We start from the raw sequence: 13,546 nt of genomic DNA on the forward strand, positions 1-13,546 counted from the left end.
TGTGTGGGGAGCAGGAGCAGGGTTAGGGGGTAGTGTAGTGTGTGTGGGGAGCAGGAGCAGGGTTAGGGGTAGTGTAGTGTGTATGGGGAGTGGCAGCAAAGTTAGGGGTAGTGTAGTGTGTGTGAGGAGCAAGAGCAGAGTTAGGGGTAGTGTAGTGTGTGCGGGGGGCGGCAGCAGGTTTAGGGGTAGTGTAGTGTGTGTGGGGAGCAGGAACAGAGTTAGGGGTAGTGTAGTGTGTCGGGGAGCGGCAGCAGGGTTAGGGATAGTGTAGTATGTGCATGGAGCGGGAGCAATGTTAGGAGTAGTGTAGTGTGTGCGGGGATCAGGAGCAGAGATAGGGGTAGTGTAGTGTGTGTAGGGAGCGGCAACAGGGTTAGGTGTAGTGTAGTGCGTGTGGGGACCGGGAGCAGAGTTAGGAGTAGTGAAGAGTGTGCTAGGAGCGGGAGCAGGGTTAGGGGCAGTGTAGTGTGTGCGGGAAGTGGGAGCACGGTTAGGGGTAGTGTGATGTGTGCGAGGAGCAGGAGCAGAGTTAGGGGTAGTGTTTTTTGTGCAGTGAGTGGCAGCAGGGTTAGGGGTAGTGTAGTGTGTGCAGTGAGCGGCAGCAGGGTTAGAGGTAGTGTAGTGTGTGCGGGGAGTGACAGCAGGGTTAGGGGTAGTGTAGTGTTTACGGGGAGTGGCAGCAGGGTTAGGGGTAGTGTAGTGTATTTGGGGAGCAAGAGCAGAGTTAGGGCTACTGTAGTGTGTGCGGGGAGCGGCAGCAGGGTTAGGGGTAGGTTAGTGTGTGCATGGAGCGGGAGCAGGGTTAGGGGTAGTGTAGTGTGTGCTGGGAGTGGGAGCAGGGTTAGGGGTAGTGTAGTGTGTGCGGGGAGCGGCAGCAGGGTTAGGGGTAGTGTAGTGTTTGCATGGAGCGGGAGCATGGTTAGGGGTAGTGTAGTGTGTGCGGGGAGCAGGAGCAGAGTTAGGGGTAGTGTAGTGTGTATGGGGAGCGGCAGCAGGGTTAGGGGTAGTGTAGTGTGTGCGGGGAGTGGGATCAGGGTTAGGGTTAGTGAAGTGTGTGCGGGGAGCGACAGCAGGATTAGGGGTAGTGTAGTGTGTGCGGGGAGCAGGAGCATGGTTAGGGGTAGGGTAGTGTGCATGGGGAGTGGGAGCAGGGATAGGGATAAGTTAGTCCTTGTGGGAAGCAGCATCAGCATTAGGGGTAGTGTAGTGTGTGAGGGGAGTGGCAGCAGGGTTAGGGGTAGTGTAGTGTGTATGGGGAGTGGCAGCAGAGTTAGGGGTAGTGTAGTGTGTGGGGGAGTCGGAGCAGGGTTAGGGGTAGTGTAGTGTGTGCGGGGAGTGGAAGCAGGGTTAGGGGTAGTGTGTAATGTGTATGGGGAGTGGCAGCAGAGTTAGGGGTTGTGTAGTGTGTGAGGGGAGTGGGAGCAGGGTTAGGGGTAGTGTAGTGTGTGCGGGGAGTGGGAGCAGGGTTAGGGGCAGTGTAGTGTGTGCGGGGAGTTGGAGCAGAGTTAGAAGTAGTGTAGTGTGTGATAGGAGCGGGACCAGGGTTAGGGGCAGTGTAGTGTGTGCGGGGAGCAGGAGCAGAGTTAGGGGTAATGTAGTGTGCGCGGGGAGCAGGAGCAGAGTTAGGGGTAGTGTAGTGTGTGCGGGGAGCAGGAGCAGAGTTAGGGGTAGTGTAGTTTGCGCAGGGAGCAGGAGCAGGATTATGGGTAGTGTAGTGCGTGTGGGGACCAGGAGCAGAGTTAGGAGTGGGAGCAGGGTTAGGGGTAGTGTAGTTTGCGCGGGTAACAGGAGCAGGGTTATGGGTAGTGCAGTGTGTGCGGGGAGCAGGATCAGAGTTAGGGGTAGTGTAGTGTGTACGGGGAGTGGGAGCACGGTTAGGGGTAGTGTAGTGTGTGCGGGGAGAAGGAGCAGGGTTAGGGGTAGTGTGTATGGGGAGTGGCAGCAGAGTTAGGGGTTGTGTAGTGTGTGAGGGGAGTGGGAGCAGGGTTAGGGGTAGTGTAGTGGGAGCAGGGTTAGGGGCAGTGTAGTGTGTGCGGGGAGTTGGAGCAGGGTTAGGGGTAGTGTAGTGTGTGAGGGGAGTGGGAGCAGGGTTAGGGGTAGTGTAGTGTGTATGGGGAGTGGCAGCAGAGTTAGGGGTAGTGTAGTGTGTACTGAGAGTGGGAGCAGGGTTAGGGGTAGTGTAGTGTGTGCAGGGAGTGGAAACAGGGTTAGGGGTAGTGTAGTGTGTGCGGGGAGAGGGAGCAGGGTTATGGGTAGTGTAGTGTGTGTGGGGAGTGGGAGCAGGGTTAGGGGTAGTGTAGTGTGTATGGAGAGTGGCAGCAGAGTTAGGGGTAGTGTAGTGTGTATGGGGAGTGGGAGCAGGGTTAGGTAGAGTGTAGTGTGTGTCGGGAGTGGGAGCAGGGTTAGGGGTAGTGTAGTGTGTGCGGGGAGTGGGAGTAGGGTTAGGGGTAGTGTACTGTGTGCGGGGAGTGGGAACAGGGTTAGGGGTAGTGTAGTGTGTGCGGGGAGTGGGAGCAGGGTTATGGGTAGTGTAGTGTGTGCGGGGAGTGGGAGCAGGGTTAGGGGTAGTGTAGTGTGTGCGGGGAGTGGGAACAGGGTTAGGGGTAGTGTAGTGTGTGAGGGGAGTGGGAGCAGGGTTAGGGGTAGTGTAGTGTGTATGGACAGTGGCTGCAGAGTTAGGGGTAGTGTAGTGTGTGCGGGGAGCGGGAGCAGGGTTAAAGGTAGTGTAGTGTGTGCGGGGAGCGGCAGCAGGGTTAGGGGTAGGTTAGTGTGTGCATGGAGCGGGAGCAGGGTTAGGGGTAGTGTAGTGTGTGCTGGGAGTGGGAGCAGGGTTAGGGGTAGTGTAGAGTGTGCGGGGAGCGGCAGCAGGGTTAGGGGTAGTGTAGTGTGTGCATGGAGCGGGAGCATGGTTAGGGGTAGTGTAGTGTGTGCGGGGAGCAGGAGCAGAGCTAGGGGTAGTGTAGTGTGTGCGGGGAGCGGCAGCAGGGTTAGGGGTAGTGTAGTGTGTGTGGGGACCAGGAGCAGAGTTAGGAGTAGTGTAGTGTGTGCTTGGAGCGGGACCAGGGTTAAGGGCAGTGTAGTGTGTGCGGGGAGCAGGAGCAGAGTTAGGGGTAATGTAGTGTGTGCGGGGAGCAGGAGCAGAGCTGGGGGTAGTGTAGTGTGTGCGGGGAGCAGGAGCAGAGTTAGGGGTAGTGTAGTTTGCGCAGGGAGCAGGAGCAGGATTATGGGTAGTGTAGTGTGTGCGGGGAGCAGGAGCAGAGTTAGGGGTGGGGTAGTGTAGCGTGTGCGGGGAGTGGGAGCACGGTTAGGGGTAGTGTAGTGTGTGCGGGGAGCAGGAGCAGAGTTAGGGGTAGTGTAGTGTGTGTGGGGAGCGGCAGCAGGATTACAGGTAGTGTAGTGCGTGCGGGAAGTGGGAGCAGGGTTAGGGATAGTGTAGTGTGTGCGAGGAACGGCAGCAGGGTTAGAGGTAGTGTAGTGTGTGCGGGGATTGGGAGCATGGTTAGGGGTAGTGTAGTGCATATGGGGAGCGCCAGTAGGATTAGGGGTAGCGTGGTGTGTGCGGAGAGTGGAAGCATGGTTAGGGGTAGTGTTGTGTGTGTGGGGAGTGGGAGCAGGGTTAGGGGTAGTGTACTGTGTGCGGGGAGCAAGAGCAGAGTTAGGGGTAGTGTAGTGTGTGCGGGGAGTGGAAGCAGGTTTAGGGGTAGTGTAGTGTGTGTGGGGAGTGGGAGCAGGTTTAGGGGTAGTGTTTTGTGTGTGGGGAGTGGGAGCAGGGTTAGAGGTCGTGTAGTGTATTCGAAGAGAGGGAGCAGAGTTAGGGGTAAAGTAGTGCATATGGGGAGCGGCACCAGGATTAGAGGTAGTGTTGTGTGTGCGGAGAGTGGAAGCATGGTTAGGGGTAGTGTTGTGTGTGTGGGGAGTGGGAGCAGGGTGAGGGGTAGTGTAGTGTGTGCGTGTCGCGGCAGCAGGGTTAGGGGTAGTGTAGTGTGTGCGGGGAACGGCAACAGTGTTAGGGGTAGTGTAGTGTGTGCGGGGAGTGGGATCAGAGTTAGGGGTAGTGTAGTGTGTGCGGGGAGCAGAAGCAGGGTTAGAGGTAGTGTAGTGTGTGCAGGGAGTGGGAGCAGGGTTAGGGGTAGTGTAGTGTGTGTGGGGAGCAGGAGCAGGGTTAGGGGGTAGTGTAGTGTGTGTGGGGAGCAGGAGCAGGGTTAGGGGTAGTGTAGTGTGTATGGGGAGTGGCAGCAAAGTTAGGGGTAGTGTAGTGTGTGAGGGGAGTGGGAGCAGGGGTAGTGTAGTGTGTGCGGGGAGTGGGAGCAGGGTTATGGGTAGTGCAGTGTGTGCGGGGAGTGGGAGCAGGGTTAGGGGTAGTGTAGTGTGTGCGGGGAGTGGGAACAGGGCTAGGGGTAGTGTAGTGTGTGAGGGGAGTGGGAGCAGGGTTAGCGGTAGTGTAGTGTGTATGGACAGTGGCTGCAGAGTTAGGGGTAGTGTAGTGTGTGCGGGGAGCGGGAGCAGGGTTAAAGGTAGTGTAGTGTGTGCGGGGAGCGGCAGCAGGGTTAGGGGTAGGTTAGTGTGTGCATGGAGCGGGAGCAGGGTTAGGGGTAGTGTAGTGTGTGCTGGGAGTGGGAGCAGGGTTAGGGGTAGTGTAGTGTGTGCGGGGAGCGGCAGCAGGGTTAGGGGTAGTGTAGTGTGTGCATGGAGCGGGAGCATGGTTAGGGGTAGTGTAGTGTGTGCGGGGAGCAGGAGCAGAGCTTGGGGTAGTCTAGTGTGTGCGGGGAGCGGCAGCAGGGTTAGGGGTAGTGTAGTGTCTGTGGGGACCAGGAGCAGAGTTAGGAGTAGTGTAGTGTGTGCTTGGAGCGGGACCAGGGTTAGGGGCAGTGTAGTGTGTGCGGGGAGCAGGAGCAGAGTTAGGGGTAATGTAGTGTGTGCGGGGAGCAGGAGCAGAGCTAGGGGTAGTGTAGTGTGTGCGGGGAGCAGGAGCAGAGTTAGGGGTAGTGTAGTTTGCGCAGGGAGCAGGAGCAGGATTATGGGTAGTGTAGTGTGTGCGGGGAGCAGGAGCAGAGTTAGGGGTGGGGTAGTGTAGCGTGTGCGGGGAGTGGGAGCACGGTTAGCGGTAGTGTAGTGTGTGCGGGGAGCAGGAGCAGAGTTAGGGGTAGTGTAGTGTGTGTGGGGAGCGGCAGCAGGATTACGGGTAGTGTAGTGCGTGCGGGAAGTGGGAGCAGGGTTAGGGATAGTGTAGTGTGTGCGAGGAACGGCAGCAGGGTTAGAGGTAGTGTAGTGTGTGCGGAGAGTGGAAGCATGGTTAGGGGTAGTGTTGTGTGTGTGGGGAGTGGGAGCAGGGTTAGGGGTAGTGTAGTGTGTGCGGGGAGCAAGAGCAGAGTTAGGGGTAGTGTAGTGTGTGCGGGGAGTGGAAGCAGGGTTAGGGGTAGTGTTGTGTGTGCGGGGAGTGGGAGCAGGTTTAGGGGTAGTGTAGTGTGTGGGGAGTGGGAGCAGGGTTAGAGGTCGTGTAGAGAGTTCGAAGAGAGGGAGCAGAGTTAGGGGTAAAGTAGTGCATATGGGGAGCGGCACCAGGATTAGAGGTAGTGTGGTGTGTGCGGAGAGTGGAAGCATGGTTAGGGGTAGTGTTGTGTGTGTGGGGAGTGGGAGCAGGGTTAGGGGTAGTGTAGTGTGTGCGTGTCGCGGCAGCAGGGTTAGGGGTAGTGTAGTGTGTGCGGGGAACGGCAACAGTGTTAGGGGTAGTGTAGTGTGTGCGGGGAGTGGGAGCAGGGTTAGGGGTAGTGTAGTGTGTGTGGGGAGCAGGAGCAGGGTTAGGGGGTAGTGTAGTGTGTGTAGGGAGCAGGAGCAGGGTTAGGGGTAGTGTAGTGTGTATGGGGAGTGGCAGCAAAGTTAGGGGTAGTGTAGTGTGTGTGAGGAGCAAGAGCAGAGTTAGGGGTAGTGTAGTGTGTGCGGGGGGCAGCAGCAGGTTTAGGGGTAGTGTAGTGTGTGTGGGGAGCAGGAACAGAGTTAGGGGTAGTGTAGTGTGTCGGGGAGCGGCAGCAGGGTTAGGGATAGTGTAGTATGTGCATGGAGCGGGAGCAATGTTAGGAGTAGTGTAGTGTGTGCGGGGATCAGGAGCAGAGATAGGGGTAGTGTAGTGTGTGTAGGGAGCGGCAACAGGGTTAGGTGTAGTGTAGTGCGTGTGGGGACCGGGAGCAGAGTTAGGAGTAGTGAAGAGTGTGCTAGGAGCGGGAGCAGGGTTAGGGGCAGTGTAGTGTGTGCGGGAAGTGGGAGCACGGTTAGGGGTAGTGTGATGTGTGCGAGGAGCAGGAGCAGAGTTAGGGGTAGTGTTTTTTGTGCAGTGAGTGGCAGCAGGGTTAGGGGTAGTGTAGTGTGTGCAGTGAGCGGCAGCAGGGTTAGAGGTAGTGTAGTGTGTGCGGGGAGTGACAGCAGGGTTAGGGGTAGTGTAGTGTTTACGGGGAGTGGCAGCAGGGTTAGGGGTAGTGTAGTGTATTTGGGGAGCAAGAGCAGAGTTAGGGCTACTGTAGTGTGTGCGGGGAGCGGCAGCAGGGTTAGGGGTAGGTTAGTGTGTGCATGGAGCGGGAGCAGGGTTAGGGGTAGTGTAGTGTGTGCTGGGAGTGGGAGCAGGGTTAGGGGTAGTGTAGTGTGTGCGGGGAGCGGCAGCAGGGTTAGGGGTAGTGTAGTGTTTGCATGGAGCGGGAGCATGGTTAGGGGTAGTGTAGTGTGTGCGGGGAGCAGGAGCAGAGTTAGGGGTAGTGTAGTGTGTATGGGGAGCGGCAGCAGGGTTAGGGGTAGTGTAGTGTGTGCGGGGAGTGGGATCAGGGTTAGGGTTAGTGAAGTGTGTGCGGGGAGCGACAGCAGGATTAGGGGTAGTGTAGTGTGTGCGGGGAGCAGGAGCATGGTTAGGGGTAGGGTAGTGTGCATGGGGAGTGGGTGCAGGGATAGGGATAAGTTAGTCCTTGTGGGAAGCAGCATCAGCATTAGGGGTAGTGTAGTGTATGAGGGGAGTGGCAGCAGGGTTAGGGGTAGTGTAGTGTGTATGGGGAGTGGCAGCAGAGTTAGGGGTAGTGTAGTGTGTGGGGGAGTCGGAGCAGGGTTAGGGGTAGTGTAGTGTGTGCGGGGAGTGGAAGCAGGGTTAGGGGTAGTGTGTAATGTGTATGGGGAGTGGCAGCAGAGTTAGGGGTTGTGTAGTGTGTGAGGGGAGTGGGAGCAGGGTTAGGGGTAGTGTAGTGTGTGCGGGGAGTGGGAGCAGGGTTAGGGGCAGTGTAGTGTGTGCGGGGAGTTGGAGCAGAGTTAGAAGTAGTGTAGTGTGTGATAGGAGCGGGACCAGGGTTAGGGGCAGTGTAGTGTGTGCGGGGAGCAGGAGCAGAGTTAGGGGTAATGTAGTGTGCGCGGGGAGCAGGAGCAGAGTTAGGGGTAGTGTAGTGTGTGCGGGGAGCAGGAGCAGAGTTAGGGGTAGTGTAGTTTGCGCAGGGAGCAGGAGCAGGATTATGGGTAGTGTAGTGCGTGTGGGGACCAGGAGCAGAGTTAGGAGTGGGAGCAGGGTTAGGGGTAGTGTAGTTTGCGCGGGTAACAGGAGCAGGGTTATGGGTAGTGCAGTGTGTGCGGGGAGCAGGAGCAGAGTTAGGGGTAGTGTAGTGTGTGCGGGGAGTGGGAGCACGTTTAGGGGTAGTGTAGTGTGTGCGGGGAGAAGGAGCAGAGTTAGGGATAGTGTATTGTGTGCGGGTAGTGGGAGCAGGGTTAGGGGTAGTGTACTGTGTGCATGGAGCGGGAGCATGGATAGGGGTAGTGTAGTGTGTGCGGGGAGCAGGAGCAGAGTTAGGGGGAGTGTAGTGTGTGCGGGGAGCGGCAGCAGGGTTAGGGGTAGTGTACTGCGTGTGGCGACCAGGAGCAGGGTTAGGGGTAGTGTAGTGTGTGCGGGGAGTGGGATCAAGGTTAGGGTTAGTGAAGTGTGTGCGGGGAAAGGCAGCAGGGTTAAGGGTAGTGTAGTGTGTGCGTGGAGTGGGATCAGGGATAGGGGTAGTGTATTGTGTGCGGGGAGAAGGAGCATGGTTAGGGGTAGGGTAGTGTGTATGGGGAGTGGGAGCAGGGTTAGGGGTAATGTAGTGCATGTGGGAAGCAGCATCAGCATTAGGGGTAATGTAGTGTGAGCAGTGAGCGGCAGCAGGGTTGGGGGAAGTGTAGTGTGTATGGGGAGTGGCAGCAAGGATAGGGGTAGTGTAGTGTGTGCGGGAAGCGGGAGCGGAGTTAGGGGGAGTGTACTGTGTGCGGGTAGTGGGAGCAGGGTTAGGGGTAGTGTACTGTGTACGGGGAGTGGCAGCAGGGTTAGGGGTAGTGTAGTGTGTGTGGGGAGCAGAAGCAGAGTTAGAGGTAGTGTAGTGGGTGCAGTGAGCGGCAGCAGGGTTAGAGGTAGTGTAGTGTGTGCGGGGAGTGGCAGCAGGGTTAGGGGTAGTGTAGTGTGTACGGGGAGTGGCAGCAGGGTTAGGGGTAGTGTAGTGTATGTGGGGAGCAAGAGCAGAGTTAGGGGTACTGTAGTGTGAGCGGGGAGCGGCAGCAGGGTTAGGGGTAGGTTAGTGTGTGCATGGAGCGGGAGCAGGGTTAGGGGTAGTGTAGCGTGTGCTGGGAGTGGGAGTAGGGTTAGGGGTAGTGTAGTGTGTGCGGGGAGCGGCAGCAGAGTTAGGGGTAGTGTAGTGTGTGCATGGAGCCGGAGCATGTTTAGGGGTAGTGTAGTGTTTGCGGGGAGCAGAGTTAGGGGTAGTGTAGTGTGTGTGGGGAGCGGCAACAGGGTTAGGGGTAGTGTAGTGTGTGCGGGGAGCAGGAGCAGAGTTAGGAGTAGTGTAGTGTGTGCTAGGAGCGGGACCATGGTTAGGGGAAGTGTAGTGTGTGCGGGGAGCAGGAGCAGAGTTAGGGGTAATGTAGTGTGTGCGGGGAGCAGGAGCAGAGTTAGGGGTAGTGTAGTGTGTGCGGGGAGCAGGAGCAGAGTTAGGGGTAGTGTAGTTTGTGCAGGGAGCTGGAGCAGGATTATGGGTAGTGTAGTGTGTGCGGGGAGCAGGAGCAGAGTTAGGAGTGGGAGCAGGGTTAGTGGTAGTGTAGTTTACGCGGGTAACAGGAGCAGGGTTATGGGTAGTGTAGTGTGTGCGGGGAGTGGAAGCAGGGTTAGGGGTAGTGTAGTGTGTATGGGGGGTGGCAGCAGGGTTAGGGGTAGTGTAGTGCGTGCGGAGACCAGGAGCAGAGTTAGGGGTAGTGTAGTGTGTGCGGGGAGTGGGAGCACGGTTAGGGGTAGTGTAGTGTGTGCGGGGAGAAGGAGCAGAGTTAGGGGTAGTGTATTGTGTGCAGGTAGTGGGAGCAGGGTTAGGGGTAGTGTACTGCGTGCATGGAGCGGGAGCATGGATAGGGGTAGTGTAGTGTGTGCGGGGAGCAGGAGCAGAGTTAGGGGTAGTGTAGTGTGTGCGGGGAGCGGCAGCAGAGTTAGGGGTAGTGTACTGCATGTGGGGACCAGGAGCAGGCCTAGGGGTAGTGTAGTGTGTGCGGGGAGTGGGATCAAGGTTAGGGTTAGTGAAGTGTGTGCGGGGAAAGGCAGCAGGGTTAAGGGTAGTGTAGTGTGTGTGGGGAGTGGGATCAGGGATAGGGGTAGTGTATTGTGTGCGGGGAGAAGGAGCATGGTTAGGGGTAGGGTAGTGTGTATGGGGAGTGGGAGCAGGGTTAGGGGTAATGTAGTTCATGTGGGAAGCAGCATCAGCATTAGGGGTAATGTAGTGTGTGCAGTGAGCGGCAGCAGGGTTAGGGGAAGTGTAGTGTGTATGGGGAGTGGCAGCAAGGATAGGGGTAGTGTAGTGTGTGCGGGAAGCGGGAGCGGAGTTAGGGGTAGTGTAGTGTGTGCGGGGAGTGGGAACAGGGTTAAGGTTAGTGAAGTGTGTGTGAGGGGAGCGACAGAAGGATTAGGGGTAGTGTATTGTGTGCGGGGAGCAGGAGAATGGTTAGGGGTAGTGTAGTGTGTATGGGGTGTGGGAGCAGGGTTAGGGGTAATGTAGTGCATGTGGGAAGCAGCATCTGCATTAGGGGTAGTGTGGTGAGTGCGGGGAGTGGCAGCAGGGTTAGGGGTAGTGGAGTATGTATGGGGAGTGGCAGCAGGGTTAGGGGTAGTGTAGTGTGTGCGGGGAGCGGGAGCAGGGTTAGAGGTAGTGTAGTGTGTACGGGCAGTGGCAGCAGGTATAGGGGTAGTGTAGTGTGTAGGGGTAGTGTAGTGTGTGTGGGGAGCAAGAGCAGAGTTAGGGGTAGTGTAGTATGTGCGGGGAGTGGGAGGAGGGTTAGGGGTAGTGTAGTGTGTGGGGAGCAGTAGCATGGTTAGGAGTAGTGTAGTGTGTGCGGGGAGTGGGAGTAGGGTTAGGGGTATTGTAGTGTGTGCGGGGAGCAGGAGCAGAGTTAGGGGTAGTGTAGTGTGTTCGGGGAGCAGGAGCAGAGTTAGGGGTAGTGTAGTGTGTGCTGGGAGTGGGAGCAGGGTTAGGGGTAGTGTAGTTTGTGCGGGGAGCAGGAGCATGGTTAGGGGTAGTGTAGTGTGTGTGGGGAGCAGTAGCATGGTTCGGGGTAGTGTAGTGTGTGCGGGGAGTGGGAGGAGGGTTAGGGGTAGTGTAGTGTGTGGGGAGCAGCATCAGCATTAGGGGTAGTGCAGGGTGTGCGAGGAGGGGGAACAGGGTTAGGGATAGTGTAGTGTGTGGGGAGCAGTAGCATGGTTAGGGGTAGTGTAGTGTGTATGGGGGGTGACAGTAGGGTTAGGGGTAGTGTAATGCGTGTGGAGACCAGGAGCAGAGTTAGGGGTAGTGTAGTGTGTGCCGGGGGTGGCCGCAGGGTTAGGGGTAGTGTAGCGTGTGCGGGGAGTGGCAGCAGGGTTAGGGTTAGTGTTGTGTGTGCGGGGAGTGGGATCAGGGTTAGGGGTAGTGTAGTGTGTGCGGGGAGTGGGATCAGGGTTAGGGTTAGTGAAGTGTGTGCGGGGAGCGACAGCAGGATTAGGGGTAGTGTATTGTGTGTGGGGAGCAGGAGAATGGTTAGGGGTAGTGTGGTGTGTATGGGGTGTGGGAGCAGGGTTAGGGGTAATGTAGTGCATGTGGGAAGCAGCATCTGCATTAGGGGTAGTGTGGTGAGTGCGGGGAGTGGCAGCAGGGTTAGGGGTAGTGGAGTGTGTATGGGGAGTGGCAGCAGGGTTAGGGGTAGTGTAGTGTGTGCGGGGAGCGGGAGCAGGGTTAGAGGTAGTGTAGTGTGTACGGCAGTGGCAGCAGGGTTAGGGGTAGTGTAGTGTGTAGGGGTAGTGTAGTGTGTGTGGGGAGCAAGAGCAGAGTTAGGGGTAGTGTAGTGTGTGCAGGGAGTGGGTGGAGGGTTAGGGGTAGTGTAGTGTGTGGGGAGCAGTAGCATGGTTAGGGGTAGTGTAGTGTGTGCGGGGAGTGGGAGTAGGGTTAGGGGTATTGTAGTGTGTGCGGGGAGCAGGAGCAGAGTAAGGGGTAGTGTAGTGTGTGCGGGGAGCAGGAGCAGAGTTAGGGGTAGTGTAGTGTGTGTGGGGAGCAGTAGCATGGTTCGGGGTAGTGTAGTGTGTGCGGGGAGTGGGAGGAGGGTTAGGGGTAGTGTAGTGTGTGGGGAGCAGCATCAGCATTTGGGGTAGTGCAGGGTGTGCGAGGAGGGGGACCAGGGTTAGGGGCAGTGTAGTGTATGCTGGGAGTGGGAGCAGGGTTAGGGGTAGTGTAGTGTGTGCGGGGAGCAGGAGCATGGTTAGGGGTAGTGTAGTGTGTGTGGGGAGCAGTAGCATGGTTCGGGGTAGTGTAGTGTGTGCGGGGAGTGGGAGGAGGGTTAGGGGTAGTGTAGTGTGTGGGGAGCAGCATCAGCATTTGGGGCAGTGCAGGGTGTGCGAGGAGGGGGACCAGGGTTAGGGGTAGTGTAGTGTGTGGGGAGCAGTAGCATGGTTAGGGGTAGTGTAGTGTGTGCGGGGAGTGGGAGGAGGGTTAGGGGTAGTGTAGTGTGTGGGGAGCAGTAGCATGGTTAGGGGTAGTGTAGTGTGTGCGGGGAGTGGGAGGAGGGTTAGGGGTAGTGTAGTGTGTGCGGGGAGCAAGAGCAGAGTTAGGGGTAGTGTAGTGTGTGCGGGGAGCAGGAGCAGAGTTAGGGGTAGTGTAGTGTGTGCTGGGAGTGGGAGCAGGGCTAGGGGTAGTGTAGTGTTTGGGGAGCACTAGCATGGTTAGGGGTAGTGTAGTGTGTGCTGGGAGTGGGAGCAGGGCTAGGGGTAGTGTAGTGTGTGCAGGGAGCAGGAGCATGGTTAGGGGTAGTGTAGTGTGTGCGGGGAGTGGGAGGAGGGTTAGGGGTAGTGTAGTGTGTGCAGGGAGTGGGAGGAGAGTTAGGGGTAGTGTAGTGTGTGCGGGGAGCCGGGGCAGAGTTAGGGGTAGTGTAATGTGTGGGTTGTGGGAGCAGGGTTAGGGGCATACTTTTGGAAACCATTTTCAGGGAGATTGTAGAAAGCGCCGCGCGTAGCGCCGTTTTGGGGGCGTGGTCTGCTCTACTTAACTCCACCTATGGGTGTATATATTCCTATAATCTGACACCCTAGCTCCCCCACTGACATTAATATCTGTCACACACACGCACATTACTAGATCTCACTACACAGTACACACACATTTACTAGAGCTCACTACACAGTACACACACACACAGACATGTACATGAGTAGATATAGGGAGTAGGGACTGACCTGCCACTGCTGGGAGAGCAGAAGGACCCAGAGGAAGACCCCATCAGCTGCTGGCTGCCCAGAGTAGTGCCCGCGGACGAGATGATTTCAACTAAGGAGCCTGCTGCCAGGACCGGAGGGAAGGAGCCACCGTCGCAGAGGACTTCATGCTGCTGCTGATGCCCATAATTAGAAAGACCCCGCCGAGGGGGCCGGAGAGACAGCCTGATGCCGCAGGCAGAAGAAGGGCCAGCCCCTGAAGAGGACCACTGTTAGGAGTATGCTTTGAGGACCACCTTGCATGGCGGTAGAAAAGTCCACCACTGCCTCGTCTGCAGCTGAAGCCTCCATCGCTCAGAGGTACTGTGTACATAGACGGCCACCGCTACCCATAACCCCGCAGTGGCCGGCCTTCACGTCACACGTTGTGATGTCTCCATTAGTAGGCTCCGCCCCTCGCACATGCGCAGTCCTTATTTTAAAGGGGATGGAAAAACCGGGAGTAATGGTAATGATTGCGGGGCAGCAGGAACATAAGGTAAAAATCTGGAGGCGCCCGCTAAAAGCGGGAGGGTAGGCATGTATGGGGTAGTGTAGTGTGTACGGGGAGCGGGAGCAGGGATAGGGGTAGTGTAGTGTGTGCGGGGAGCGGGAGCAGGGTTAGGGGTAGTGTAGTGTGTGCGGGGAGCGGGAGCAGGGTTAGGGGTAGTGTAGTGTGTGCGGGGAGTGGTAGCATGGTTAGGGGTAGTGTAGTGTGTGCGGGGAGCGGGAGCAGATTAGGGGTAGTATAGTGTGTACGGGGAGCGGAGCAGGGTTAGGGGTAGTGTAGTGTGTACGGGGAGCGGAGCAGGG

The sequence above is a fragment of the Taudactylus pleione genome, unplaced genomic scaffold, assembly GCF_031769625.1.
Source record: "Taudactylus pleione unplaced genomic scaffold, aTauple2 ptg000535l, whole genome shotgun sequence".
NCBI lineage: Eukaryota > Metazoa > Chordata > Amphibia > Anura > Myobatrachidae > Taudactylus > Taudactylus pleione.